The 24,133-nt window shown below is 52.8% G+C and overlaps 25 non-coding genes across 25 annotated transcripts; all 25 read right to left on the minus strand.

Moving 5' to 3' along the window:
- Positions 1-621: 621 nt before the first annotated feature.
- TRNAA-AGC (transfer RNA alanine (anticodon AGC)) lies at positions 622-694 on the minus strand. The gene has a single exon. It is a non-coding gene; the product is annotated as a tRNA-Ala (tRNA).
- Positions 695-2,035: 1,341 nt separating this feature from the next.
- On the minus strand, positions 2,036-2,108 carry TRNAA-AGC (transfer RNA alanine (anticodon AGC)). The gene has a single exon. It is a non-coding gene; the product is annotated as a tRNA-Ala (tRNA).
- Positions 2,109-3,450: 1,342 nt separating this feature from the next.
- TRNAA-AGC (transfer RNA alanine (anticodon AGC)) lies at positions 3,451-3,523 on the minus strand. The gene has a single exon. It is a non-coding gene; the product is annotated as a tRNA-Ala (tRNA).
- Positions 3,524-3,931: 408 nt separating this feature from the next.
- TRNAG-GCC (transfer RNA glycine (anticodon GCC)) lies at positions 3,932-4,002 on the minus strand. The gene has a single exon. It is a non-coding gene; the product is annotated as a tRNA-Gly (tRNA).
- An 863-nt stretch (positions 4,003-4,865) lies between these two features.
- TRNAA-AGC (transfer RNA alanine (anticodon AGC)) lies at positions 4,866-4,938 on the minus strand. The gene has a single exon. It is a non-coding gene; the product is annotated as a tRNA-Ala (tRNA).
- A 407-nt stretch (positions 4,939-5,345) lies between these two features.
- TRNAG-GCC (transfer RNA glycine (anticodon GCC)) lies at positions 5,346-5,416 on the minus strand. The gene has a single exon. It is a non-coding gene; the product is annotated as a tRNA-Gly (tRNA).
- An 863-nt stretch (positions 5,417-6,279) lies between these two features.
- On the minus strand, positions 6,280-6,352 carry TRNAA-AGC (transfer RNA alanine (anticodon AGC)). Its single transcript has one exon. It is a non-coding gene; the product is annotated as a tRNA-Ala (tRNA).
- A 408-nt stretch (positions 6,353-6,760) lies between these two features.
- TRNAG-GCC (transfer RNA glycine (anticodon GCC)) lies at positions 6,761-6,831 on the minus strand. The gene has a single exon. It is a non-coding gene; the product is annotated as a tRNA-Gly (tRNA).
- An 863-nt stretch (positions 6,832-7,694) lies between these two features.
- On the minus strand, positions 7,695-7,767 carry TRNAA-AGC (transfer RNA alanine (anticodon AGC)). Its single transcript has one exon. It is a non-coding gene; the product is annotated as a tRNA-Ala (tRNA).
- A 1,342-nt stretch (positions 7,768-9,109) lies between these two features.
- Positions 9,110-9,182, minus strand: TRNAA-AGC (transfer RNA alanine (anticodon AGC)). The gene has a single exon. It is a non-coding gene; the product is annotated as a tRNA-Ala (tRNA).
- Positions 9,183-10,524: 1,342 nt separating this feature from the next.
- Positions 10,525-10,597, minus strand: TRNAA-AGC (transfer RNA alanine (anticodon AGC)). Its single transcript has one exon. It is a non-coding gene; the product is annotated as a tRNA-Ala (tRNA).
- A 408-nt stretch (positions 10,598-11,005) lies between these two features.
- Positions 11,006-11,076, minus strand: TRNAG-GCC (transfer RNA glycine (anticodon GCC)). Its single transcript has one exon. It is a non-coding gene; the product is annotated as a tRNA-Gly (tRNA).
- An 863-nt stretch (positions 11,077-11,939) lies between these two features.
- TRNAA-AGC (transfer RNA alanine (anticodon AGC)) lies at positions 11,940-12,012 on the minus strand. Its single transcript has one exon. It is a non-coding gene; the product is annotated as a tRNA-Ala (tRNA).
- Positions 12,013-12,420: 408 nt separating this feature from the next.
- Positions 12,421-12,491, minus strand: TRNAG-GCC (transfer RNA glycine (anticodon GCC)). The gene has a single exon. It is a non-coding gene; the product is annotated as a tRNA-Gly (tRNA).
- An 863-nt stretch (positions 12,492-13,354) lies between these two features.
- TRNAA-AGC (transfer RNA alanine (anticodon AGC)) lies at positions 13,355-13,427 on the minus strand. The gene has a single exon. It is a non-coding gene; the product is annotated as a tRNA-Ala (tRNA).
- Positions 13,428-13,836: 409 nt separating this feature from the next.
- Positions 13,837-13,907, minus strand: TRNAG-GCC (transfer RNA glycine (anticodon GCC)). The gene has a single exon. It is a non-coding gene; the product is annotated as a tRNA-Gly (tRNA).
- An 863-nt stretch (positions 13,908-14,770) lies between these two features.
- Positions 14,771-14,843, minus strand: TRNAA-AGC (transfer RNA alanine (anticodon AGC)). The gene has a single exon. It is a non-coding gene; the product is annotated as a tRNA-Ala (tRNA).
- A 1,342-nt stretch (positions 14,844-16,185) lies between these two features.
- TRNAA-AGC (transfer RNA alanine (anticodon AGC)) lies at positions 16,186-16,258 on the minus strand. The gene has a single exon. It is a non-coding gene; the product is annotated as a tRNA-Ala (tRNA).
- Positions 16,259-16,666: 408 nt separating this feature from the next.
- On the minus strand, positions 16,667-16,737 carry TRNAG-GCC (transfer RNA glycine (anticodon GCC)). Its single transcript has one exon. It is a non-coding gene; the product is annotated as a tRNA-Gly (tRNA).
- An 864-nt stretch (positions 16,738-17,601) lies between these two features.
- On the minus strand, positions 17,602-17,674 carry TRNAA-AGC (transfer RNA alanine (anticodon AGC)). Its single transcript has one exon. It is a non-coding gene; the product is annotated as a tRNA-Ala (tRNA).
- A 1,342-nt stretch (positions 17,675-19,016) lies between these two features.
- TRNAA-AGC (transfer RNA alanine (anticodon AGC)) lies at positions 19,017-19,089 on the minus strand. The gene has a single exon. It is a non-coding gene; the product is annotated as a tRNA-Ala (tRNA).
- A 408-nt stretch (positions 19,090-19,497) lies between these two features.
- TRNAG-GCC (transfer RNA glycine (anticodon GCC)) lies at positions 19,498-19,568 on the minus strand. Its single transcript has one exon. It is a non-coding gene; the product is annotated as a tRNA-Gly (tRNA).
- Positions 19,569-20,431: 863 nt separating this feature from the next.
- Positions 20,432-20,504, minus strand: TRNAA-AGC (transfer RNA alanine (anticodon AGC)). The gene has a single exon. It is a non-coding gene; the product is annotated as a tRNA-Ala (tRNA).
- Positions 20,505-20,912: 408 nt separating this feature from the next.
- Positions 20,913-20,983, minus strand: TRNAG-GCC (transfer RNA glycine (anticodon GCC)). The gene has a single exon. It is a non-coding gene; the product is annotated as a tRNA-Gly (tRNA).
- An 863-nt stretch (positions 20,984-21,846) lies between these two features.
- Positions 21,847-21,919, minus strand: TRNAA-AGC (transfer RNA alanine (anticodon AGC)). The gene has a single exon. It is a non-coding gene; the product is annotated as a tRNA-Ala (tRNA).
- Positions 21,920-24,133: the final 2,214 nt, after the last annotated feature.

Raw genomic sequence — 24,133 nt, forward strand, 5'->3', positions numbered from 1 at the left:
CAAAACCCTCAGCATAAGGATGGCACTGGCACCTTTTGCTTGTCAACATCGATGGAAACGCCTCGTCATCTACATTGTGACTTTGCCAGATGGACCCACTCCCCATGGGATCGGTAGCAAACTAGATCCACATTTTGTTGTCGATGCACCAGCTCGGCAGCAAGAGCAGAGTGGCGCAGCGGAAGCGTGCTGGGCCCATAACCCAGAGGTCGATGGATCGAAACCATCCTCTGCTACGTTGCCTTTTCCTATGCCAGTCGATATTTGCTAGTGGGGCCAAAGGGCGCTCTTTCACACACAAAGAGAAGTTGAACCTGATTCTGGTGGTTAAACGAGTCCAAAACCCTCAGCATAAGGATGGCACGGGCACCTTTTGTGCTAATGCAATATTGTCTCTTGGCAAAGGAAGCCTGGCCGTGCTTTCTTTAATGGATTGCTTTTGTCCAATACTGCCTGCCTGACTTTGGCTGAAGCCACAGCTGCCTCAAAAAAAAAAACGCGTCAACGCCGCCTTGGCACATGTTATGAGGAGGACTCTGGCTTCCCATGTTGCTCGCGGCGCTCGGTTCCAAGCTTCAACAACAAACGCAAAAGCCAGGTGCCTCCCAGGAAGGCAGCATTTGGAGAATGCGGGCATCGATCCCGCTACCTCTCGCATGCTAAGCGAGCGCTCTACCACTTGAGCTAATCCCCCTTTGCTTGGGCTCCCCGTTGGCGCTATGGCTGATCCCTGTCCTCTTATGTGCTATGCGTAATATATGCAGTTTTGCAAAATCCACAACCTGCTCTGGCCGCTAGACACCAGGACAGCCACCCGTTTTCCGAGCTTTGAAGGTTTGCACTCTCCCTTCCTCAGAGTCCCCCCATTTTTTTTCTCCCTTCGTGAGTCCATTGACAACTGATCCCTTTCGGAAGTATGACCTCATGGGTTTCAATGATGTCATTAGGAGAAGGTGGTTTCCAAAAGAACCTTCCCACCACCTAGTACGTTCTAGACAATAAACACCTTGTGCCTTGATGCATTCCACCGGACTTGAAATTGGCGGGAGAGAGCTACCCGGGGGGGGGAAGGGGGGGCTTTAAAGACAAAGACACCATAATTGCATTGGCCGGGAACCGAACCCGGGCCTCCCGCGTGGCAGGCGAGAATTCTACCACTGAACCACCAATGCGCCACGCCGGGGCCGGCGCCATCACCCTCCTCGCTCAGCTGGTCTAGGAGAGTCCAGCTTTTGCCCAGACTTGACTTGGCATTAGCTTGTCAACATCGATGGAAACGCCTTGTCATCTACATTGTGACTTTGCCAGATGGACCCACTCCCCATGGGATCGGTAGCAAACTAGATCCACATTTTGTTGTTGATGCTCCTCCTCAGCAACAAGAGCAGAGTGGCGCAGCGGAAGCGTGCTGAGCCAAAACCCTCAGCATAAGGATGGCACTGGCACCTTTTGCTTGTCAACATCGATGGAAACGCCTCGTCATCTACATTGTGACTTTGCCAGATGGACCCACTCCCCATGGGATCGGTAGCAAACTAGATCCACATTTTGTTGTCGATGCACCAGCTCGGCAGCAAGAGCAGAGTGGCGCAGCGGAAGCGTGCTGGGCCCATAACCCAGAGGTCGATGGATCGAAACCATCCTCTGCTACGTTGCCTTTTCCTATGCCAGTCGATATTTGCTAGTGGGGCCAAAGGGCGCTCTTTCACACACAAAGAGAAGTTGAACCTGATTCTGGTGGTTAAACGAGTCCAAAACCCTCAGCATAAGGATGGCACGGGCACCTTTTGTGCTAATGCAATATTGTCTCTTGGCAAAGGAAGCCTGGCCGTGCTTTCTTTAATGGATTGCTTTTGTCCAATACTGCCTGCCTGACTTTGGCTGAAGCCACAGCTGCCTCAAAAAAAAAAACGCGTCAACGCCGCCTTGGCACATGTTATGAGGAGGACTCTGGCTTCCCATGTTGCTCGCGGCGCTCGGTTCCAAGCTTCAACAACAAACGCAAAAGCCAGGTGCCTCCCAGGAAGGCAGCATTTGGAGAATGCGGGCATCGATCCCGCTACCTCTCGCATGCTAAGCGAGCGCTCTACCACTTGAGCTAATCCCCCTTTGCTTGGGCTCCCCGTTGGCGCTATGGCTGATCCCTGTCCTCTTATGTGCTATGCGTAATATATGCAGTTTTGCAAAATCCACAACCTGCTCTGGCCGCTAGACACCAGGACAGCCACCCGTTTTCCGAGCTTTGAAGGTTTGCACTCTCCCTTCCTCAGAGTCCCCCCATTTTTTTTCTCCCTTCGTGAGTCCATTGACAACTGATCCCTTTCGGAAGTATGACCTCATGGGTTTCAATGATGTCATTAGGAGAAGGTGGTTTCCAAAAGAACCTTCCCACCACCTAGTACGTTCTAGACAATAAACACCTTGTGCCTTGATGCATTCCACCGGACTTGAAATTGGCGGGAGAGAGCTACCCGGGGGGGGGGAAGGGGGGGCTTTAAAGACAAAGACACCATAATTGCATTGGCCGGGAACCGAACCCGGGCCTCCCGCGTGGCAGGCGAGAATTCTACCACTGAACCACCAATGCGCCACGCCGGGGCCGGCGCCATCACCCTCCTCGCTCAGCTGGTCTAGGAGAGTCCAGCTTTTGCCCAGACTTGACTTGGCATTAGCTTGTCAACATCGATGGAAACGCCTTGTCATCTACATTGTGACTTTGCCAGATGGACCCACTCCCCATGGGATCGGTAGCAAACTAGATCCACATTTTGTTGTTGATGCTCCTCCTCAGCAACAAGAGCAGAGTGGCGCAGCGGAAGCGTGCTGAGCCAAAACCCTCAGCATAAGGATGGCACTGGCACCTTTTGCTTGTCAACATCGATGGAAACGCCTCGTCATCTACATTGTGACTTTGCCAGATGGACCCACTCCCCATGGGATCGGTAGCAAACTAGATCCACATTTTGTTGTCGATGCACCAGCTCGGCAGCAAGAGCAGAGTGGCGCAGCGGAAGCGTGCTGGGCCCATAACCCAGAGGTCGATGGATCGAAACCATCCTCTGCTACGTTGCCTTTTCCTATGCCAGTCGATATTTGCTAGTGGGGCCAAAGGGCGCTCTTTCACACACAAAGAGAAGTTGAACCTGATTCTGGTGGTTAAACGAGTCCAAAACCCTCAGCATAAGGATGGCACGGGCACCTTTTGTGCTAATGCAATATTGTCTCTTGGCAAAGGAAGCCTGGCCGTGCTTTCTTTAATGGATTGCTTTTGTCCAATACTGCCTGCCTGACTTTGGCTGAAGCCACAGCTGCCTCAAAAAAAAAAACGCGTCAACGCCGCCTTGGCACATGTTATGAGGAGGACTCTGGCTTCCCATGTTGCTCGCGGCGCTCGGTTCCAAGCTTCAACAACAAACGCAAAAGCCAGGTGCCTCCCAGGAAGGCAGCATTTGGAGAATGCGGGCATCGATCCCGCTACCTCTCGCATGCTAAGCGAGCGCTCTACCACTTGAGCTAATCCCCCTTTGCTTGGGCTCCCCGTTGGCGCTATGGCTGATCCCTGTCCTCTTATGTGCTATGCGTAATATATGCAGTTTTGCAAAATCCACAACCTGCTCTGGCCGCTAGACACCAGGACAGCCACCCGTTTTCCGAGCTTCGAAGGTTTGCACTCTCCCTTCCTCAGAGTCCCCCCATTTTTTTTCTCCCTTCGTGAGTCCATTGACAACTGATCCCTTTCGGAAGTATGACCTCATGGGTTTCAATGATGTCATTAGGAGAAGGTGGTTTCCAAAAGAACCTTCCCACCACCTAGTACGTTCTAGACAATAAACACCTTGTGCCTTGATGCATTCCACCGGACTTGAAATTGGCGGGAGAGAGCTACCCGGGGGGGGGGAAGGGGGGGCTTTAAAGACAAAGACACCATAATTGCATTGGCCGGGAATCGAACCCGGGCCTCCCGCGTGGCAGGCGAGAATTCTACCACTGAACCACCAATGCGCCACGCCGGGGCCGGCGCCATCACCCTCCTCGCTCAGCTGGTCTAGGAGAGTCCAGCTTTTGCCCAGACTTGACTTGGCATTAGCTTGTCAACATCGATGGAAACGCCTTGTCATCTACATTGTGACTTTGCCAGATGGACCCACTCCCCATGGGATCGGTAGCAAACTAGATCCACATTTTGTTGTTGATGCTCCTCCTCAGCAACAAGAGCAGAGTGGCGCAGCGGAAGCGTGCTGAGCCAAAACCCTCAGCATAAGGATGGCACTGGCACCTTTTGCTTGTCAACATCGATGGAAACGCCTCGTCATCTACATTGTGACTTTGCCAGATGGACCCACTCCCCATGGGATCGGTAGCAAACTAGATCCACATTTTGTTGTCGATGCACCAGCTCGGCAGCAAGAGCAGAGTGGCGCAGCGGAAGCGTGCTGGGCCCATAACCCAGAGGTCGATGGATCGAAACCATCCTCTGCTACGTTGCCTTTTCCTATGCCAGTCGATATTTGCTAGTGGGGCCAAAGGGCGCTCTTTCACACACAAAGAGAAGTTGAACCTGATTCTGGTGGTTAAACGAGTCCAAAACCCTCAGCATAAGGATGGCACGGGCACCTTTTGTGCTAATGCAATATTGTCTCTTGGCAAAGGAAGCCTGGCCGTGCTTTCTTTAATGGATTGCTTTTGTCCAATACTGCCTGCCTGACTTTGGCTGAAGCCACAGCTGCCTCAAAAAAAAAAACGCGTCAACGCCGCCTTGGCACATGTTATGAGGAGGACTCTGGCTTCCCATGTTGCTCGCGGCGCTCGGTTCCAAGCTTCAACAACAAACGCAAAAGCCAGGTGCCTCCCAGGAAGGCAGCGTTTGGAGAATGCGGGCATCGATCCCGCTACCTCTCGCATGCTAAGCGAGCGCTCTACCACTTGAGCTAATCCCCCTTTGCTTGGGCTCCCCGTTGGCGCTATGGCTGATCCCTGTCCTCTTATGTGCTATGCGTAATATATGCAGTTTTGCAAAATCCACAACCTGCTCTGGCCGCTAGACACCAGGACAGCCACCCGTTTTCCGAGCTTCGAAGGTTTGCACTCTCCCTTCCTCAGAGTCCCCCCATTTTTTTTCTCCCTTCGTGAGTCCATTGACAACTGATCCCTTTCGGAAGTATGACCTCATGGGTTTCAATGATGTCATTAGGAGAAGGTGGTTTCCAAAAGAACCTTCCCACCACCTAGTACGTTCTAGACAATAAACACCTTGTGCCTTGATGCATTCCACCGGACTTGAAATTGGCGGGAGAGAGCTACCCGGGGGGGGGAAGGGGGGGCTTTAAAGACAAAGACACCATAATTGCATTGGCCGGGAATCGAACCCGGGCCTCCCGCGTGGCAGGCGAGAATTCTACCACTGAACCACCAATGCGCCACGCCGGGGCCGGCGCCATCACCCTCCTCGCTCAGCTGGTCTAGGAGAGTCCAGCTTTTGCCCAGACTTGACTTGGCATTAGCTTGTCAACATCGATGGAAACGCCTTGTCATCTACATTGTGACTTTGCCAGATGGACCCACTCCCCATGGGATCGGTAGCAAACTAGATCCACATTTTGTTGTTGATGCTCCTCCTCAGCAACAAGAGCAGAGTGGCGCAGCGGAAGCGTGCTGAGCCAAAACCCTCAGCATAAGGATGGCACTGGCACCTTTTGCTTGTCAACATCGATGGAAACGCCTCGTCATCTACATTGTGACTTTGCCAGATGGACCCACTCCCCATGGGATCGGTAGCAAACTAGATCCACATTTTGTTGTCGATGCACCAGCTCGGCAGCAAGAGCAGAGTGGCGCAGCGGAAGCGTGCTGGGCCCATAACCCAGAGGTCGATGGATCGAAACCATCCTCTGCTACGTTGCCTTTTCCTATGCCAGTCGATATTTGCTAGTGGGGCCAAAGGGCGCTCTTTCACACACAAAGAGAAGTTGAACCTGATTCTGGTGGTTAAACGAGTCCAAAACCCTCAGCATAAGGATGGCACGGGCACCTTTTGTGCTAATGCAATATTGTCTCTTGGCAAAGGAAGCCTGGCCGTGCTTTCTTTAATGGATTGCTTTTGTCCAATACTGCCTGCCTGACTTTGGCTGAAGCCACAGCTGCCTCAAAAAAAAAAACGCGTCAACGCCGCCTTGGCACATGTTATGAGGAGGACTCTGGCTTCCCATGTTGCTCGCGGCGCTCGGTTCCAAGCTTCAACAACAAACGCAAAAGCCAGGTGCCTCCCAGGAAGGCAGCGTTTGGAGAATGCGGGCATCGATCCCGCTACCTCTCGCATGCTAAGCGAGCGCTCTACCACTTGAGCTAATCCCCCTTTGCTTGGGCTCCCCGTTGGCGCTATGGCTGATCCCTGTCCTCTTATGTGCTATGCGTAATATATGCAGTTTTGCAAAATCCACAACCTGCTCTGGCCGCTAGACACCAGGACAGCCACCCGTTTTCCGAGCTTCGAAGGTTTGCACTCTCCCTTCCTCAGAGTCCCCCCATTTTTTTTCTCCCTTCGTGAGTCCATTGACAACTGATCCCTTTCGGAAGTATGACCTCATGGGTTTCAATGATGTCATTAGGAGAAGGTGGTTTCCAAAAGAACCTTCCCACCACCTAGTACGTTCTAGACAATAAACACCTTGTGCCTTGATGCATTCCACCGGACTTGAAATTGGCGGGAGAGAGCTACCCGGGGGGGGGGAAGGGGGGGCTTTAAAGACAAAGACACCATAATTGCATTGGCCGGGAATCGAACCCGGGCCTCCCGCGTGGCAGGCGAGAATTCTACCACTGAACCACCAATGCGCCACGCCGGGGCCGGCGCCATCACCCTCCTCGCTCAGCTGGTCTAGGAGAGTCCAGCTTTTGCCCAGACTTGACTTGGCATTAGCTTGTCAACATCGATGGAAACGCCTTGTCATCTACATTGTGACTTTGCCAGATGGACCCACTCCCCATGGGATCGGTAGCAAACTAGATCCACATTTTGTTGTTGATGCTCCTCCTCAGCAACAAGAGCAGAGTGGCGCAGAGGAAGCGTGCTGAGCCAAAACCCTCAGCATAAGGATGGCACTGGCACCTTTTGCTTGTCAACATCGATGGAAACGCCTCGTCATCTACATTGTGACTTTGCCAGATGGACCCACTCCCCATGGGATCGGTAGCAAACTAGATCCACATTTTGTTGTCGATGCACCAGCTCGGCAGCAAGAGCAGAGTGGCGCAGCGGAAGCGTGCTGGGCCCATAACCCAGAGGTCGATGGATCGAAACCATCCTCTGCTACGTTGCCTTTTCCTATGCCAGTCGATATTTGCTAGTGGGGCCAAAGGGCGCTCTTTCACACACAAAGAGAAGTTGAACCTGATTCTGGTGGTTAAACGAGTCCAAAACCCTCAGCATAAGGATGGCACGGGCACCTTTTGTGCTAATGCAATATTGTCTCTTGGCAAAGGAAGCCTGGCCGTGCTTTCTTTAATGGATTGCTTTTGTCCAATACTGCCTGCCTGACTTTGGCTGAAGCCACAGCTGCCTCAAAAAAAAAAACGCGTCAACGCCGCCTTGGCACATGTTATGAGGAGGACTCTGGCTTCCCATGTTGCTCGCGGCGCTCGGTTCCAAGCTTCAACAACAAACGCAAAAGCCAGGTGCCTCCCAGGAAGGCAGCATTTGGAGAATGCGGGCATCGATCCCGCTACCTCTCGCATGCTAAGCGAGCGCTCTACCACTTGAGCTAATCCCCCTTTGCTTGGGCTCCCCGTTGGCGCTATGGCTGATCCCTGTCCTCTTATGTGCTATGCGTAATATATGCAGTTTTGCAAAATCCACAACCTGCTCTGGCCGCTAGACACCAGGACAGCCACCCGTTTTCCGAGCTTTGAAGGTTTGCACTCTCCCTTCCTCAGAGTCCCCCCATTTTTTTTCTCCCTTCGTGAGTCCATTGACAACTGATCCCTTTCGGAAGTATGACCTCATGGGTTTCAATGATGTCATTAGGAGAAGGTGGTTTCCAAAAGAACCTTCCCACCACCTAGTACGTTCTAGACAATAAACACCTTGTGCCTTGATGCATTCCACCGGACTTGAAATTGGCGGGAGAGAGCTACCCGGGGGGGGGAAGGGGGGGCTTTAAAGACAAAGACACCATAATTGCATTGGCCGGGAACCGAACCCGGGCCTCCCGCGTGGCAGGCGAGAATTCTACCACTGAACCACCAATGCGCCACGCCGGGGCCGGCGCCATCACCCTCCTCGCTCAGCTGGTCTAGGAGAGTCCAGCTTTTGCCCAGACTTGACTTGGCATTAGCTTGTCAACATCGATGGAAACGCCTTGTCATCTACATTGTGACTTTGCCAGATGGACCCACTCCCCATGGGATCGGTAGCAAACTAGATCCACATTTTGTTGTTGATGCTCCTCCTCAGCAACAAGAGCAGAGTGGCGCAGCGGAAGCGTGCTGAGCCAAAACCCTCAGCATAAGGATGGCACTGGCACCTTTTGCTTGTCAACATCGATGGAAACGCCTCGTCATCTACATTGTGACTTTGCCAGATGGACCCACTCCCCATGGGATCGGTAGCAAACTAGATCCACATTTTGTTGTCGATGCACCAGCTCGGCAGCAAGAGCAGAGTGGCGCAGCGGAAGCGTGCTGGGCCCATAACCCAGAGGTCGATGGATCGAAACCATCCTCTGCTACGTTGCCTTTTCCTATGCCAGTCGATATTTGCTAGTGGGGCCAAAGGGCGCTCTTTCACACACAAAGAGAAGTTGAACCTGATTCTGGTGGTTAAACGAGTCCAAAACCCTCAGCATAAGGATGGCACGGGCACCTTTTGTGCTAATGCAATATTGTCTCTTGGCAAAGGAAGCCTGGCCGTGCTTTCTTTAATGGATTGCTTTTGTCCAATACTGCCTGCCTGACTTTGGCTGAAGCCACAGCTGCCTCAAAAAAAAAAAACGCGTCAACGCCGCCTTGGCACATGTTATGAGGAGGACTCTGGCTTCCCATGTTGCTCGCGGCGCTCGGTTCCAAGCTTCAACAACAAACGCAAAAGCCAGGTGCCTCCCAGGAAGGCAGCATTTGGAGAATGCGGGCATCGATCCCGCTACCTCTCGCATGCTAAGCGAGCGCTCTACCACTTGAGCTAATCCCCCTTTGCTTGGGCTCCCCGTTGGCGCTATGGCTGATCCCTGTCCTCTTATGTGCTATGCGTAATATATGCAGTTTTGCAAAATCCACAACCTGCTCTGGCCGCTAGACACCAGGACAGCCACCCGTTTTCCGAGCTTTGAAGGTTTGCACTCTCCCTTCCTCAGAGTCCCCCCATTTTTTTTCTCCCTTCGTGAGTCCATTGACAACTGATCCCTTTCGGAAGTATGACCTCATGGGTTTCAATGATGTCATTAGGAGAAGGTGGTTTCCAAAAGAACCTTCCCACCACCTAGTACGTTCTAGACAATAAACACCTTGTGCCTTGATGCATTCCACCGGACTTGAAATTGGCGGGAGAGAGCTACCCGGGGGGGGGGAAGGGGGGGCTTTAAAGACAAAGACACCATAATTGCATTGGCCGGGAACCGAACCCGGGCCTCCCGCGTGGCAGGCGAGAATTCTACCACTGAACCACCAATGCGCCACGCCGGGGCCGGCGCCATCACCCTCCTCGCTCAGCTGGTCTAGGAGAGTCCAGCTTTTGCCCAGACTTGACTTGGCATTAGCTTGTCAACATCGATGGAAACGCCTTGTCATCTACATTGTGACTTTGCCAGATGGACCCACTCCCCATGGGATCGGTAGCAAACTAGATCCACATTTTGTTGTTGATGCTCCTCCTCAGCAACAAGAGCAGAGTGGCGCAGCGGAAGCGTGCTGAGCCAAAACCCTCAGCATAAGGATGGCACTGGCACCTTTTGCTTGTCAACATCGATGGAAACGCCTCGTCATCTACATTGTGACTTTGCCAGATGGACCCACTCCCCATGGGATCGGTAGCAAACTAGATCCACATTTTGTTGTCGATGCACCAGCTCGGCAGCAAGAGCAGAGTGGCGCAGCGGAAGCGTGCTGGGCCCATAACCCAGAGGTCGATGGATCGAAACCATCCTCTGCTACGTTGCCTTTTCCTATGCCAGTCGATATTTGCTAGTGGGGCCAAAGGGCGCTCTTTCACACACAAAGAGAAGTTGAACCTGATTCTGGTGGTTAAACGAGTCCAAAACCCTCAGCATAAGGATGGCACGGGCACCTTTTGTGCTAATGCAATATTGTCTCTTGGCAAAGGAAGCCTGGCCGTGCTTTCTTTAATGGATTGCTTTTGTCCAATACTGCCTGCCTGACTTTGGCTGAAGCCACAGCTGCCTCAAAAAAAAAAACGCGTCAACGCCGCCTTGGCACATGTTATGAGGAGGACTCTGGCTTCCCATGTTGCTCGCGGCGCTCGGTTCCAAGCTTCAACAACAAACGCAAAAGCCAGGTGCCTCCCAGGAAGGCAGCATTTGGAGAATGCGGGCATCGATCCCGCTACCTCTCGCATGCTAAGCGAGCGCTCTACCACTTGAGCTAATCCCCCTTTGCTTGGGCTCCCCGTTGGCGCTATGGCTGATCCCTGTCCTCTTATGTGCTATGCGTAATATATGCAGTTTTGCAAAATCCACAACCTGCTCTGGCCGCTAGACACCAGGACAGCCACCCGTTTTCCGAGCTTCGAAGGTTTGCACTCTCCCTTCCTCAGAGTCCCCCCATTTTTTTTCTCCCTTCGTGAGTCCATTGACAACTGATCCCTTTCGGAAGTATGACCTCATGGGTTTCAATGATGTCATTAGGAGAAGGTGGTTTCCAAAAGAACCTTCCCACCACCTAGTACGTTCTAGACAATAAACACCTTGTGCCTTGATGCATTCCACCGGACTTGAAATTGGCGGGAGAGAGCTACCCGGGGGGGGGGAAGGGGGGGCTTTAAAGACAAAGACACCATAATTGCATTGGCCGGGAATCGAACCCGGGCCTCCCGCGTGGCAGGCGAGAATTCTACCACTGAACCACCAATGCGCCACGCCGGGGCCGGCGCCATCACCCTCCTCGCTCAGCTGGTCTAGGAGAGTCCAGCTTTTGCCCAGACTTGACTTGGCATTAGCTTGTCAACATCGATGGAAACGCCTTGTCATCTACATTGTGACTTTGCCAGATGGACCCACTCCCCATGGGATCGGTAGCAAACTAGATCCACATTTTGTTGTTGATGCTCCTCCTCAGCAACAAGAGCAGAGTGGCGCAGCGGAAGCGTGCTGAGCCAAAACCCTCAGCATAAGGATGGCACTGGCACCTTTTGCTTGTCAACATCGATGGAAACGCCTCGTCATCTACATTGTGACTTTGCCAGATGGACCCACTCCCCATGGGATCGGTAGCAAACTAGATCCACATTTTGTTGTCGATGCACCAGCTCGGCAGCAAGAGCAGAGTGGCGCAGCGGAAGCGTGCTGGGCCCATAACCCAGAGGTCGATGGATCGAAACCATCCTCTGCTACGTTGCCTTTTCCTATGCCAGTCGATATTTGCTAGTGGGGCCAAAGGGCGCTCTTTCACACACAAAGAGAAGTTGAACCTGATTCTGGTGGTTAAACGAGTCCAAAACCCTCAGCATAAGGATGGCACGGGCACCTTTTGTGCTAATGCAATATTGTCTCTTGGCAAAGGAAGCCTGGCCGTGCTTTCTTTAATGGATTGCTTTTGTCCAATACTGCCTGCCTGACTTTGGCTGAAGCCACAGCTGCCTCAAAAAAAAAAACGCGTCAACGCCGCCTTGGCACATGTTATGAGGAGGACTCTGGCTTCCCATGTTGCTCGCGGCGCTCGGTTCCAAGCTTCAACAACAAACGCAAAAGCCAGGTGCCTCCCAGGAAGGCAGCGTTTGGAGAATGCGGGCATCGATCCCGCTACCTCTCGCATGCTAAGCGAGCGCTCTACCACTTGAGCTAATCCCCCTTTGCTTGGGCTCCCCGTTGGCGCTATGGCTGATCCCTGTCCTCTTATGTGCTATGCGTAATATATGCAGTTTTGCAAAATCCACAACCTGCTCTGGCCGCTAGACACCAGGACAGCCACCCGTTTTCCGAGCTTCGAAGGTTTGCACTCTCCCTTCCTCAGAGTCCCCCCATTTTTTTTCTCCCTTCGTGAGTCCATTGACAACTGATCCCTTTCGGAAGTATGACCTCATGGGTTTCAATGATGTCATTAGGAGAAGGTGGTTTCCAAAAGAACCTTCCCACCACCTAGTACGTTCTAGACAATAAACACCTTGTGCCTTGATGCATTCCACCGGACTTGAAATTGGCGGGAGAGAGCTACCCGGGGGGGGGGAAGGGGGGGCTTTAAAGACAAAGACACCATAATTGCATTGGCCGGGAATCGAACCCGGGCCTCCCGCGTGGCAGGCGAGAATTCTACCACTGAACCACCAATGCGCCACGCCGGGGCCGGCGCCATCACCCTCCTCGCTCAGCTGGTCTAGGAGAGTCCAGCTTTTGCCCAGACTTGACTTGGCATTAGCTTGTCAACATCGATGGAAACGCCTTGTCATCTACATTGTGACTTTGCCAGATGGACCCACTCCCCATGGGATCGGTAGCAAACTAGATCCACATTTTGTTGTTGATGCTCCTCCTCAGCAACAAGAGCAGAGTGGCGCAGCGGAAGCGTGCTGAGCCAAAACCCTCAGCATAAGGATGGCACTGGCACCTTTTGCTTGTCAACATCGATGGAAACGCCTCGTCATCTACATTGTGACTTTGCCAGATGGACCCACTCCCCATGGGATCGGTAGCAAACTAGATCCACATTTTGTTGTCGATGCACCAGCTCGGCAGCAAGAGCAGAGTGGCGCAGCGGAAGCGTGCTGGGCCCATAACCCAGAGGTCGATGGATCGAAACCATCCTCTGCTACGTTGCCTTTTCCTATGCCAGTCGATATTTGCTAGTGGGGCCAAAGGGCGCTCTTTCACACACAAAGAGAAGTTGAACCTGATTCTGGTGGTTAAACGAGTCCAAAACCCTCAGCATAAGGATGGCACGGGCACCTTTTGTGCTAATGCAATATTGTCTCTTGGCAAAGGAAGCCTGGCCGTGCTTTCTTTAATGGATTGCTTTTGTCCAATACTGCCTGCCTGACTTTGGCTGAAGCCACAGCTGCCTCAAAAAAAAAAACGCGTCAACGCCGCCTTGGCACATGTTATGAGGAGGACTCTGGCTTCCCATGTTGCTCGCGGCGCTCGGTTCCAAGCTTCAACAACAAACGCAAAAGCCAGGTGCCTCCCAGGAAGGCAGCATTTGGAGAATGCGGGCATCGATCCCGCTACCTCTCGCATGCTAAGCGAGCGCTCTACCACTTGAGCTAATCCCCCTTTGCTTGGGCTCCCCGTTGGCGCTATGGCTGATCCCTGTCCTCTTATGTGCTATGCGTAATATATGCAGTTTTGCAAAATCCACAACCTGCTCTGGCCGCTAGACACCAGGACAGCCACCCGTTTTCCGAGCTTCGAAGGTTTGCACTCTCCCTTCCTCAGAGTCCCCCCATTTTTTTTCTCCCTTCGTGAGTCCATTGACAACTGATCCCTTTCGGAAGTATGACCTCATGGGTTTCAATGATGTCATTAGGAGAAGGTGGTTTCCAAAAGAACCTTCCCACCACCTAGTACGTTCTAGACAATAAACACCTTGTGCCTTGATGCATTCCACCGGACTTGAAATTGGCGGGAGAGAGCTACCCGGGGGGGGGGGAAGGGGGGGCTTTAAAGACAAAGACACCATAATTGCATTGGCCGGGAATCGAACCCGGGCCTCCCGCGTGGCAGGCGAGAATTCTACCACTGAACCACCAATGCGCCACGCCGGGGCCGGCGCCATCACCCTCCTCGCTCAGCTGGTCTAGGAGAGTCCAGCTTTTGCCCAGACTTGACTTGGCATTAGCTTGTCAACATCGATGGAAACGCCTTGTCATCTACATTGTGACTTTGCCAGATGGACCCACTCCCCATGGGATCGGTAGCAAACTAGATCCACATTTTGTTGTTGATGCTCCTCCTCAGCAACAAGAGCAGAGTGGCGCAGCGGAAGCGTGCTGAGCCAAAACCCTCAGCATAAGGATGGCACTGGCACCTTTTGCTTGTCAACATCGATGGAAACGCCTCGTCATCTACATTGTGACTTTGCCAGATGGACCCACTCCCCATGGGATCGGTAGCAAACTAGATCCACATTTTGTTGTCGATGCACCAGCTCGGCAGCAAGAGCAGAGTGGCGCAGCGGAAGCGTGCTGGGCCCATAACCCAGAGGTCGATGGATCGAAACCATCCTCTGCTACGTTGCCTTTTCCTATGCCAGTCGATATTTGCTAGTGGGGCCAAAGGGCGCTCTTTCACACACAAAGAGAAGTTGAACCTGATTCTGGTGGTTAAACGAGTCCAAAACCCTCAGCATAAGGATGGCACGGGCACCTTTTGTGCTAATGCAATATTGTCTCTTGGCAAAGGAAGCCTGGCCGTGCTTTCTTTAATGGATTGCTTTTGTCCAATACTGCCTGCCTGACTTTGGCTGAAGCCACAGCTGCCTCAAAAAAAAAAACGCGTCAACGCCGCCTTGGCACATGTTATGAGGAGGACTCTGGCTTCCCATGTTGCTCGCGGCGCTCGGTTCCAAGCTTCAACAACAAACGCAAAAGCCAGGTGCCTCCCAGGAAGGCAGCGTTTGGAGAATGCGGGCATCGATCCCGCTACCTCTCGCATGCTAAGCGAGCGCTCTACCACTTGAGCTAATCCCCCTTTGCTTGGGCTCCCCGTTGGCGCTATGGCTGATCCCTGTCCTCTTATGTGCTATGCGTAATATATGCAGTTTTGCAAAATCCACAACCTGCTCTGGCCGCTAGACACCAGGACAGCCACCCGTTTTCCGAGCTTCGAAGGTTTGCACTCTCCCTTCCTCAGAGTCCCCCCATTTTTTTTCTCCCTTCGTGAGTCCATTGACAACTGATCCCTTTCGGAAGTATGACCTCATGGGTTTCAATGATGTCATTAGGAGAAGGTGGTTTCCAAAAGAACCTTCCCACCACCTAGTACGTTCTAGACAATAAACACCTTGTGCCTTGATGCATTCCACCGGACTTGAAATTGGCGGGAGAGAGCTACCCGGGGGGGGGGAAGGGGGGGCTTTAAAGACAAAGACACCATAATTGCATTGGCCGGGAACCGAACCCGGGCCTCCCGCGTGGCAGGCGAGAATTCTACCACTGAACCACCAATGCGCCACGCCGGGGCCGGCGCCATCACCCTCCTCGCTCAGCTGGTCTAGGAGAGTCCAGCTTTTGCCCAGACTTGACTTGGCATTAGCTTGTCAACATCGATGGAAACGCCTTGTCATCTACATTGTGACTTTGCCAGATGGACCCACTCCCCATGGGATCGGTAGCAAACTAGATCCACATTTTGTTGTTGATGCTCCTCCTCAGCAACAAGAGCAGAGTGGCGCAGCGGAAGCGTGCTGAGCCAAAACCCTCAGCATAAGGATGGCACTGGCACCTTTTGCTTGTCAACATCGATGGAAACGCCTCGTCATCTACATTGTGACTTTGCCAGATGGACCCACTCCCCATGGGATCGGTAGCAAACTAGATCCACATTTTGTTGTCGATGCACCAGCTCGGCAGCAAGAGCAGAGTGGCGCAGCGGAAGCGTGCTGGGCCCATAACCCAGAGGTCGATGGATCGAAACCATCCTCTGCTACGTTGCCTTTTCCTATGCCAGTCGATATTTGCTAGTGGGGCCAAAGGGCGCTCTTTCACACACAAAGAGAAGTTGAACCTGATTCTGGTGGTTAAACGAGTCCAAAACCCTCAGCATAAGGATGGCACGGGCACCTTTTGTGCTAATGCAATATTGTCTCTTGGCAAAGGAAGCCTGGCCGTGCTTTCTTTAATGGATTGCTTTTGTCCAATACTGCCTGCCTGACTTTGGCTGAAGCCACAGCTGCCTCAAAAAAAAAAACGCGTCAACGCCGCCTTGGCACATGTTATGAGGAGGACTCTGGCTTCCCATGTTGCTCGCGGCGCTCGGTTCCAAGCTTCAACAACAAACGCAAAAGCCAGGTGCCTCCCAGGAAGGCAGCGTTTGGAGAATGCGGGCATCGATCCCGCTACCTCTCGCATGCTAAGCGAGCGCTCTACCACTTGAGCTAATCCCCCTTTGCTTGGGCTCCCCGTTGGCGCTATGGCTGATCCCTGTCCTCTTATGTGCTATGCGTAATATATGCAGTTTTGCAAAATCCACAACCTGCTCTGGCCGCTAGACACCAGGACAGCCACCCGTTTTCCGAGCTTCGAAGGTTTGCACTCTCCCTTCCTCAGAGTCCCCCCATTTTTTTTCTCCCTTCGTGAGTCCATTGACAACTGATCCCTTTCGGAAGTATGACCTCATGGGTTTCAATGATGTCATTAGGAGAAGGTGGTTTCCAAAAGAACCTTCCCACCACCTAGTACGTTCTAGACAATAAACACCTTGTGCCTTGATGCATTCCACCGGACTTGAAATTGGCGGGAGAGAGCTACCCGGGGGGGGGGAAGGGGGGGCTTTAAAGACAAAGACACCATAATTGCATTGGCCGGGAATCGAACCCGGGCCTCCCGCGTGGCAGGCGAGAATTCTACCACTGAACCACCAATGCGCCACGCCGGGGCCGGCGCCATCACCCTCCTCGCTCAGCTGGTCTAGGAGAGTCCAGCTTTTGCCCAGACTTGACTTGGCATTAGCTTGTCAACATCGATGGAAACGCCTTGTCATCTACATTGTGACTTTGCCAGATGGACCCACTCCCCATGGGATCGGTAGCAAACTAGATCCACATTTTGTTGTTGATGCTCCTCCTCAGCAACAAGAGCAGAGTGGCGCAGCGGAAGCGTGCTGAGCCAAAACCCTCAGCATAAGGATGGCACTGGCACCTTTTGCTTGTCAACATCGATGGAAACGCCTCGTCATCTACATTGTGACTTTGCCAGATGGACCCACTCCCCATGGGATCGGTAGCAAACTAGATCCACATTTTGTTGTCGATGCACCAGCTCGGCAGCAAGAGCAGAGTGGCGCAGCGGAAGCGTGCTGGGCCCATAACCCAGAGGTCGATGGATCGAAACCATCCTCTGCTACGTTGCCTTTTCCTATGCCAGTCGATATTTGCTAGTGGGGCCAAAGGGCGCTCTTTCACACACAAAGAGAAGTTGAACCTGATTCTGGTGGTTAAACGAGTCCAAAACCCTCAGCATAAGGATGGCACGGGCACCTTTTGTGCTAATGCAATATTGTCTCTTGGCAAAGGAAGCCTGGCCGTGCTTTCTTTAATGGATTGCTTTTGTCCAATACTGCCTGCCTGACTTTGGCTGAAGCCACAGCTGCCTCAAAAAAAAAAAACGCGTCAACGCCGCCTTGGCACATGTTATGAGGAGGACTCTGGCTTCCCATGTTGCTCGCGGCGCTCGGTTCCAAGCTTCAACAACAAACGCAAAAGCCAGGTGCCTCCCAGGAAGGCAGCATTTGGAGAATGCGGGCATCGATCCCGCTACCTCTCGCATGCTAAGCGAGCGCTCTACCACTTGAGCTAATCCCCCTTTGCTTGGGCTCCCCGTTGGCGCTATGGCTGATCCCTGTCCTCTTATGTGCTATGCGTAATATATGCAGTTTTGCAAAATCCACAACCTGCTCTGGCCGCTAGACACCAGGACAGCCACCCGTTTTCCGAGCTTCGAAGGTTTGCACTCTCCCTTCCTCAGAGTCCCCCCATTTTTTTTCTCCCTTCGTGAGTCCATTGACAACTGATCCCTTTCGGAAGTATGACCTCATGGGTTTCAATGATGTCATTAGGAGAAGGTGGTTTCCAAAAGAACCTTCCCACCACCTAGTACGTTCTAGACAATAAACACCTTGTGCCTTGATGCATTCCACCGGACTTGAAATTGGCGGGAGAGAGCTACCCGGGGGGGGGGAAGGGGGGGCTTTAAAGACAAAGACACCATAATTGCATTGGCCGGGAACCGAACCCGGGCCTCCCGCGTGGCAGGCGAGAATTCTACCACTGAACCACCAATGCGCCACGCCGGGGCCGGCGCCATCACCCTCCTCGCTCAGCTGGTCTAGGAGAGTCCAGCTTTTGCCCAGACTTGACTTGGCATTAGCTTGTCAACATCGATGGAAACGCCTTGTCATCTACATTGTGACTTTGCCAGATGGACCCACTCCCCATGGGATCGGTAGCAAACTAGATCCACATTTTGTTGTTGATGCTCCTCCTCAGCAACAAGAGCAGAGTGGCGCAGCGGAAGCGTGCTGAGCCAAAACCCTCAGCATAAGGATGGCACTGGCACCTTTTGCTTGTCAACATCGATGGAAACGCCTCGTCATCTACATTGTGACTTTGCCAGATGGACCCACTCCCCATGGGATCGGTAGCAAACTAGATCCACATTTTGTTGTCGATGCACCAGCTCGGCAGCAAGAGCAGAGTGGCGCAGCGGAAGCGTGCTGGGCCCATAACCCAGAGGTCGATGGATCGAAACCATCCTCTGCTACGTTGCCTTTTCCTATGCCAGTCGATATTTGCTAGTGGGGCCAAAGGGCGCTCTTTCACACACAAAGAGAAGTTGAACCTGATTCTGGTGGTTAAACGAGTCCAAAACCCTCAGCATAAGGATGGCACGGGCACCTTTTGTGCTAATGCAATATTGTCTCTTGGCAAAGGAAGCCTGGCCGTGCTTTCTTTAATGGATTGCTTTTGTCCAATACTGCCTGCCTGACTTTGGCTGAAGCCACAGCTGCCTCAAAAAAAAAAACGCGTCAACGCCGCCTTGGCACATGTTATGAGGAGGACTCTGGCTTCCCATGTTGCTCGCGGCGCTCGGTTCCAAGCTTCAACAACAAACGCAAAAGCCAGGTGCCTCCCAGGAAGGCAGCATTTGGAGAATGCGGGCATCGATCCCGCTACCTCTCGCATGCTAAGCGAGCGCTCTACCACTTGAGCTAATCCCCCTTTGCTTGGGCTCCCCGTTGGCGCTATGGCTGATCCCTGTCCTCTTATGTGCTATGCGTAATATATGCAGTTTTGCAAAATCCACAACCTGCTCTGGCCGCTAGACACCAGGACAGCCACCCGTTTTCCGAGCTTCGAAGGTTTGCACTCTCCCTTCCTCAGAGTCCCCCCATTTTTTTTCTCCCTTCGTGAGTCCATTGACAACTGATCCCTTTCGGAAGTATGACCTCATGGGTTTCAATGATGTCATTAGGAGAAGGTGGTTTCCAAAAGAACCTTCCCACCACCTAGTACGTTCTAGACAATAAACACCTTGTGCCTTGATGCATTCCACCGGACTTGAAATTGGCGGGAGAGAGCTACCCGGGGGGGGGGAAGGGGGGGCTTTAAAGACAAAGACACCATAATTGCATTGGCCGGGAATCGAACCCGGGCCTCCCGCGTGGCAGGCGAGAATTCTACCACTGAACCACCAATGCGCCACGCCGGGGCCGGCGCCATCACCCTCCTCGCTCAGCTGGTCTAGGAGAGTCCAGCTTTTGCCCAGACTTGACTTGGCATTAGCTTGTCAACATCGATGGAAACGCCTTGTCATCTACATTGTGACTTTGCCAGATGGACCCACTCCCCATGGGATCGGTAGCAAACTAGATCCACATTTTGTTGTTGATGCTCCTCCTCAGCAACAAGAGCAGAGTGGCGCAGCGGAAGCGTGCTGAGCCAAAACCCTCAGCATAAGGATGGCACTGGCACCTTTTGCTTGTCAACATCGATGGAAACGCCTCGTCATCTACATTGTGACTTTGCCAGATGGACCCACTCCCCATGGGATCGGTAGCAAACTAGATCCACATTTTGTTGTCGATGCACCAGCTCGGCAGCAAGAGCAGAGTGGCGCAGCGGAAGCGTGCTGGGCCCATAACCCAGAGGTCGATGGATCGAAACCATCCTCTGCTACGTTGCCTTTTCCTATGCCAGTCGATATTTGCTAGTGGGGCCAAAGGGCGCTCTTTCACACACAAAGAGAAGTTGAACCTGATTCTGGTGGTTAAACGAGTCCAAAACCCTCAGCATAAGGATGGCACGGGCACCTTTTGTGCTAATGCAATATTGTCTCTTGGCAAAGGAAGCCTGGCCGTGCTTTCTTTAATGGATTGCTTTTGTCCAATACTGCCTGCCTGACTTTGGCTGAAGCCACAGCTGCCTCAAAAAAAAAAACGCGTCAACGCCGCCTTGGCACATGTTATGAGGAGGACTCTGGCTTCCCATGTTGCTCGCGGCGCTCGGTTCCAAGCTTCAACAACAAACGCAAAAGCCAGGTGCCTCCCAGGAAGGCAGCGTTTGGAGAATGCGGGCATCGATCCCGCTACCTCTCGCATGCTAAGCGAGCGCTCTACCACTTGAGCTAATCCCCCTTTGCTTGGGCTCCCCGTTGGCGCTATGGCTGATCCCTGTCCTCTTATGTGCTATGCGTAATATATGCAGTTTTGCAAAATCCACAACCTGCTCTGGCCGCTAGACACCAGGACAGCCACCCGTTTTCCGAGCTTCGAAGGTTTGCACTCTCCCTTCCTCAGAGTCCCCCCATTTTTTTTCTCCCTTCGTGAGTCCATTGACAACTGATCCCTTTCGGAAGTATGACCTCATGGGTTTCAATGATGTCATTAGGAGAAGGTGGTTTCCAAAAGAACCTTCCCACCACCTAGTACGTTCTAGACAATAAACACCTTGTGCCTTGATGCATTCCACCGGACTTGAAATTGGCGGGAGAGAGCTACCCGGGGGGGGGGAAGGGGGGGCTTTAAAGACAAAGACACCATAATTGCATTGGCCGGGAATCGAACCCGGGCCTCCCGCGTGGCAGGCGAGAATTCTACCACTGAACCACCAATGCGCCACGCCGGGGCCGGCGCCATCACCCTCCTCGCTCAGCTGGTCTAGGAGAGTCCAGCTTTTGCCCAGACTTGACTTGGCATTAGCTTGTCAACATCGATGGAAACGCCTTGTCATCTACATTGTGACTTTGCCAGATGGACCCACTCCCCATGGGATCGGTAGCAAACTAGATCCACATTTTGTTGTTGATGCTCCTCCTCAGCAACAAGAGCAGAGTGGCGCAGAGGAAGCGTGCTGAGCCAAAACCCTCAGCATAAGGATGGCACTGGCACCTTTTGCTTGTCAACATCGATGGAAACGCCTCGTCATCTACATTGTGACTTTGCCAGATGGACCCACTCCCCATGGGATCGGTAGCAAACTAGATCCACATTTTGTTGTCGATGCACCAGCTCGGCAGCAAGAGCAGAGTGGCGCAGCGGAAGCGTGCTGGGCCCATAACCCAGAGGTCGATGGATCGAAACCATCCTCTGCTACGTTGCCTTTTCCTATGCCAGTCGATATTTGCTAGTGGGGCCAAAGGGCGCTCTTTCACACACAAAGAGAAGTTGAACCTGATTCTGGTGGTTAAACGAGTCCAAAACCCTCAGCATAAGGATGGCACGGGCACCTTTTGTGCTAATGCAATATTGTCTCTTGGCAAAGGAAGCCTGGCCGTGCTTTCTTTAATGGATTGCTTTTGTCCAATACTGCCTGCCTGACTTTGGCTGAAGCCACAGCTGCCTCAAAAAAAAAAACGCGTCAACGCCGCCTTGGCACATGTTATGAGGAGGACTCTGGCTTCCCATGTTGCTCGCGGCGCTCGGTTCCAAGCTTCAACAACAAACGCAAAAGCCAGGTGCCTCCCAGGAAGGCAGCATTTGGAGAATGCGGGCATCGATCCCGCTACCTCTCGCATGCTAAGCGAGCGCTCTACCACTTGAGCTAATCCCCCTTTGCTTGGGCTCCCCGTTGGCGCTATGGCTGATCCCTGTCCTCTTATGTGCTATGCGTAATATATGCAGTTTTGCAAAATCCACAACCTGCTCTGGCCGCTAGACACCAGGACAGCCACCCGTTTTCCGAGCTTTGAAGGTTTGCACTCTCCCTTCCTCAGAGTCCCCCCATTTTTTTTCTCCCTTCGTGAGTCCATTGACAACTGATCCCTTTCGGAAGTATGACCTCATGGGTTTCAATGATGTCATTAGGAGAAGGTGGTTTCCAAAAGAACCTTCCCACCACCTAGTACGTTCTAGACAATAAACACCTTGTGCCTTGATGCATTCCACCGGACTTGAAATTGGCGGGAGAGAGCTACCCGGGGGGGGGGAAGGGGGGGCTTTAAAGACAAAGACACCATAATTGCATTGGCCGGGAACCGAACCCGGGCCTCCCGCGTGGCAGGCGAGAATTCTACCACTGAACCACCAATGCGCCACGCCGGGGCCGGCGCCATCACCCTCCTCGCTCAGCTGGTCTAGGAGAGTCCAGCTTTTGCCCAGACTTGACTTGGCATTAGCTTGTCAACATCGATGGAAACGCCTTGTCATCTACATTGTGACTTTGCCAGATGGACCCACTCCCCATGGGATCGGTAGCAAACTAGATCCACATTTTGTTGTTGATGCTCCTCCTCAGCAACAAGAGCAGAGTGGCGCAGCGGAAGCGTGCTGAGCCAAAACCCTCAGCATAAGGATGGCACTGGCACCTTTTGCTTGTCAACATCGATGGAAACGCCTCGTCATCTACATTGTGACTTTGCCAGATGGACCCACTCCCCATGGGATCGGTAGCAAACTAGATCCACATTTTGTTGTCGATGCACCAGCTCGGCAGCAAGAGCAGAGTGGCGCAGCGGAAGCGTGCTGGGCCCATAACCCAGAGGTCGATGGATCGAAACCATCCTCTGCTACGTTGCCTTTTCCTATGCCAGTCGATATTTGCTAGTGGGGCCAAAGGGCGCTCTTTCACACACAAAGAGAAGTTGAACCTGATTCTGGTGGTTAAACGAGTCCAAAACCCTCAGCATAAGGATGGCACGGGCACCTTTTGTGCTAATGCAATATTGTCTCTTGGCAAAGGAAGCCTGGCCGTGCTTTCTTTAATGGATTGCTTTTGTCCAATACTGCCTGCCTGACTTTGGCTGAAGCCACAGCTGCCTCAAAAAAAAAAACGCGTCAACGCCGCCTTGGCACATGTTATGAGGAGGACTCTGGCTTCCCATGTTGCTCGCGGCGCTCGGTTCCAAGCTTCTTGTTGTTGATGCTCCTCCTCAGCAACAAGAGCAGAGTGGCGCAGCGGAAGCGTGCTGAGCCAAAACCCTCAGCATAAGGATGGCACTGGCACCTTTTGCTTGTCAACATCGATGGAAACGCCTCGTCATCTACATTGTGACTTTGCCAGATGGACCCACTCCCCATGGGATCGGTAGCAAACTAGATCCACATTTTGTTGTCGATGCACCAGCTCAGCAGCAAGAGCAGAGTGGCGCAGCGGAAGCGTGCTGGGCCCATAACCCAGAGGTCGATGGATCGAAACCATCCTCTGCTACGTTGCCTTTTCCTATGCCAGTCGATATTTGCTAGTGGGGCCAAAGGGCGCTCTTTCACACACAAAGAGAAGTTGAACCTGATTCTGGTGGTTAAACGAGTCCAAAACCCTCAGCATAAGGATGGCACGGGCACCTTTTGTGCTAATGCAATATTGTCTCTTGGCAAAGGAAGCCTGGCCGTGCTTTCTTTAATGGATTGCTTTTGTCCAATACTGCCTGCCTGACTTTGGCTGAAGCCACAGCTGCCTCAAAAAAAAAAACGCGTCAACGCCGCCTTGGCACATGTTATGAGGAGGACTCTGGCTTCCCATGTTGCTCGCGGCGCTCGGTTCCAAGCTTCAACAACAAACGCAAAAGCCAGGTGCCTCCCAGGAAGGCAGCGTTTGGAGAATGCGGGCATCGATCCCACTACCTCTCGCATGCTAAGCGAGCGCTCTACCACTTGAGCTAATCCCCCTTTGCTTGGGCTCCCCGTTGGCGCTATGGCTGATCCCTGTCCTCTTATGTGCTATGCGTAATATATGCAGTTTTGCAAAATCCACAACCTGCTCTGGCCGCTAGACACCAGGACAGCCACCCGTTTTCCGAGCTTCGAAGGTTTGCACTCTCCCTTCCTCA

Source organism: Aquarana catesbeiana, linkage group LG04 (genome assembly GCF_042186555.1).
Source record: "Aquarana catesbeiana isolate 2022-GZ linkage group LG04, ASM4218655v1, whole genome shotgun sequence".
NCBI lineage: Eukaryota > Metazoa > Chordata > Amphibia > Anura > Ranidae > Aquarana > Aquarana catesbeiana.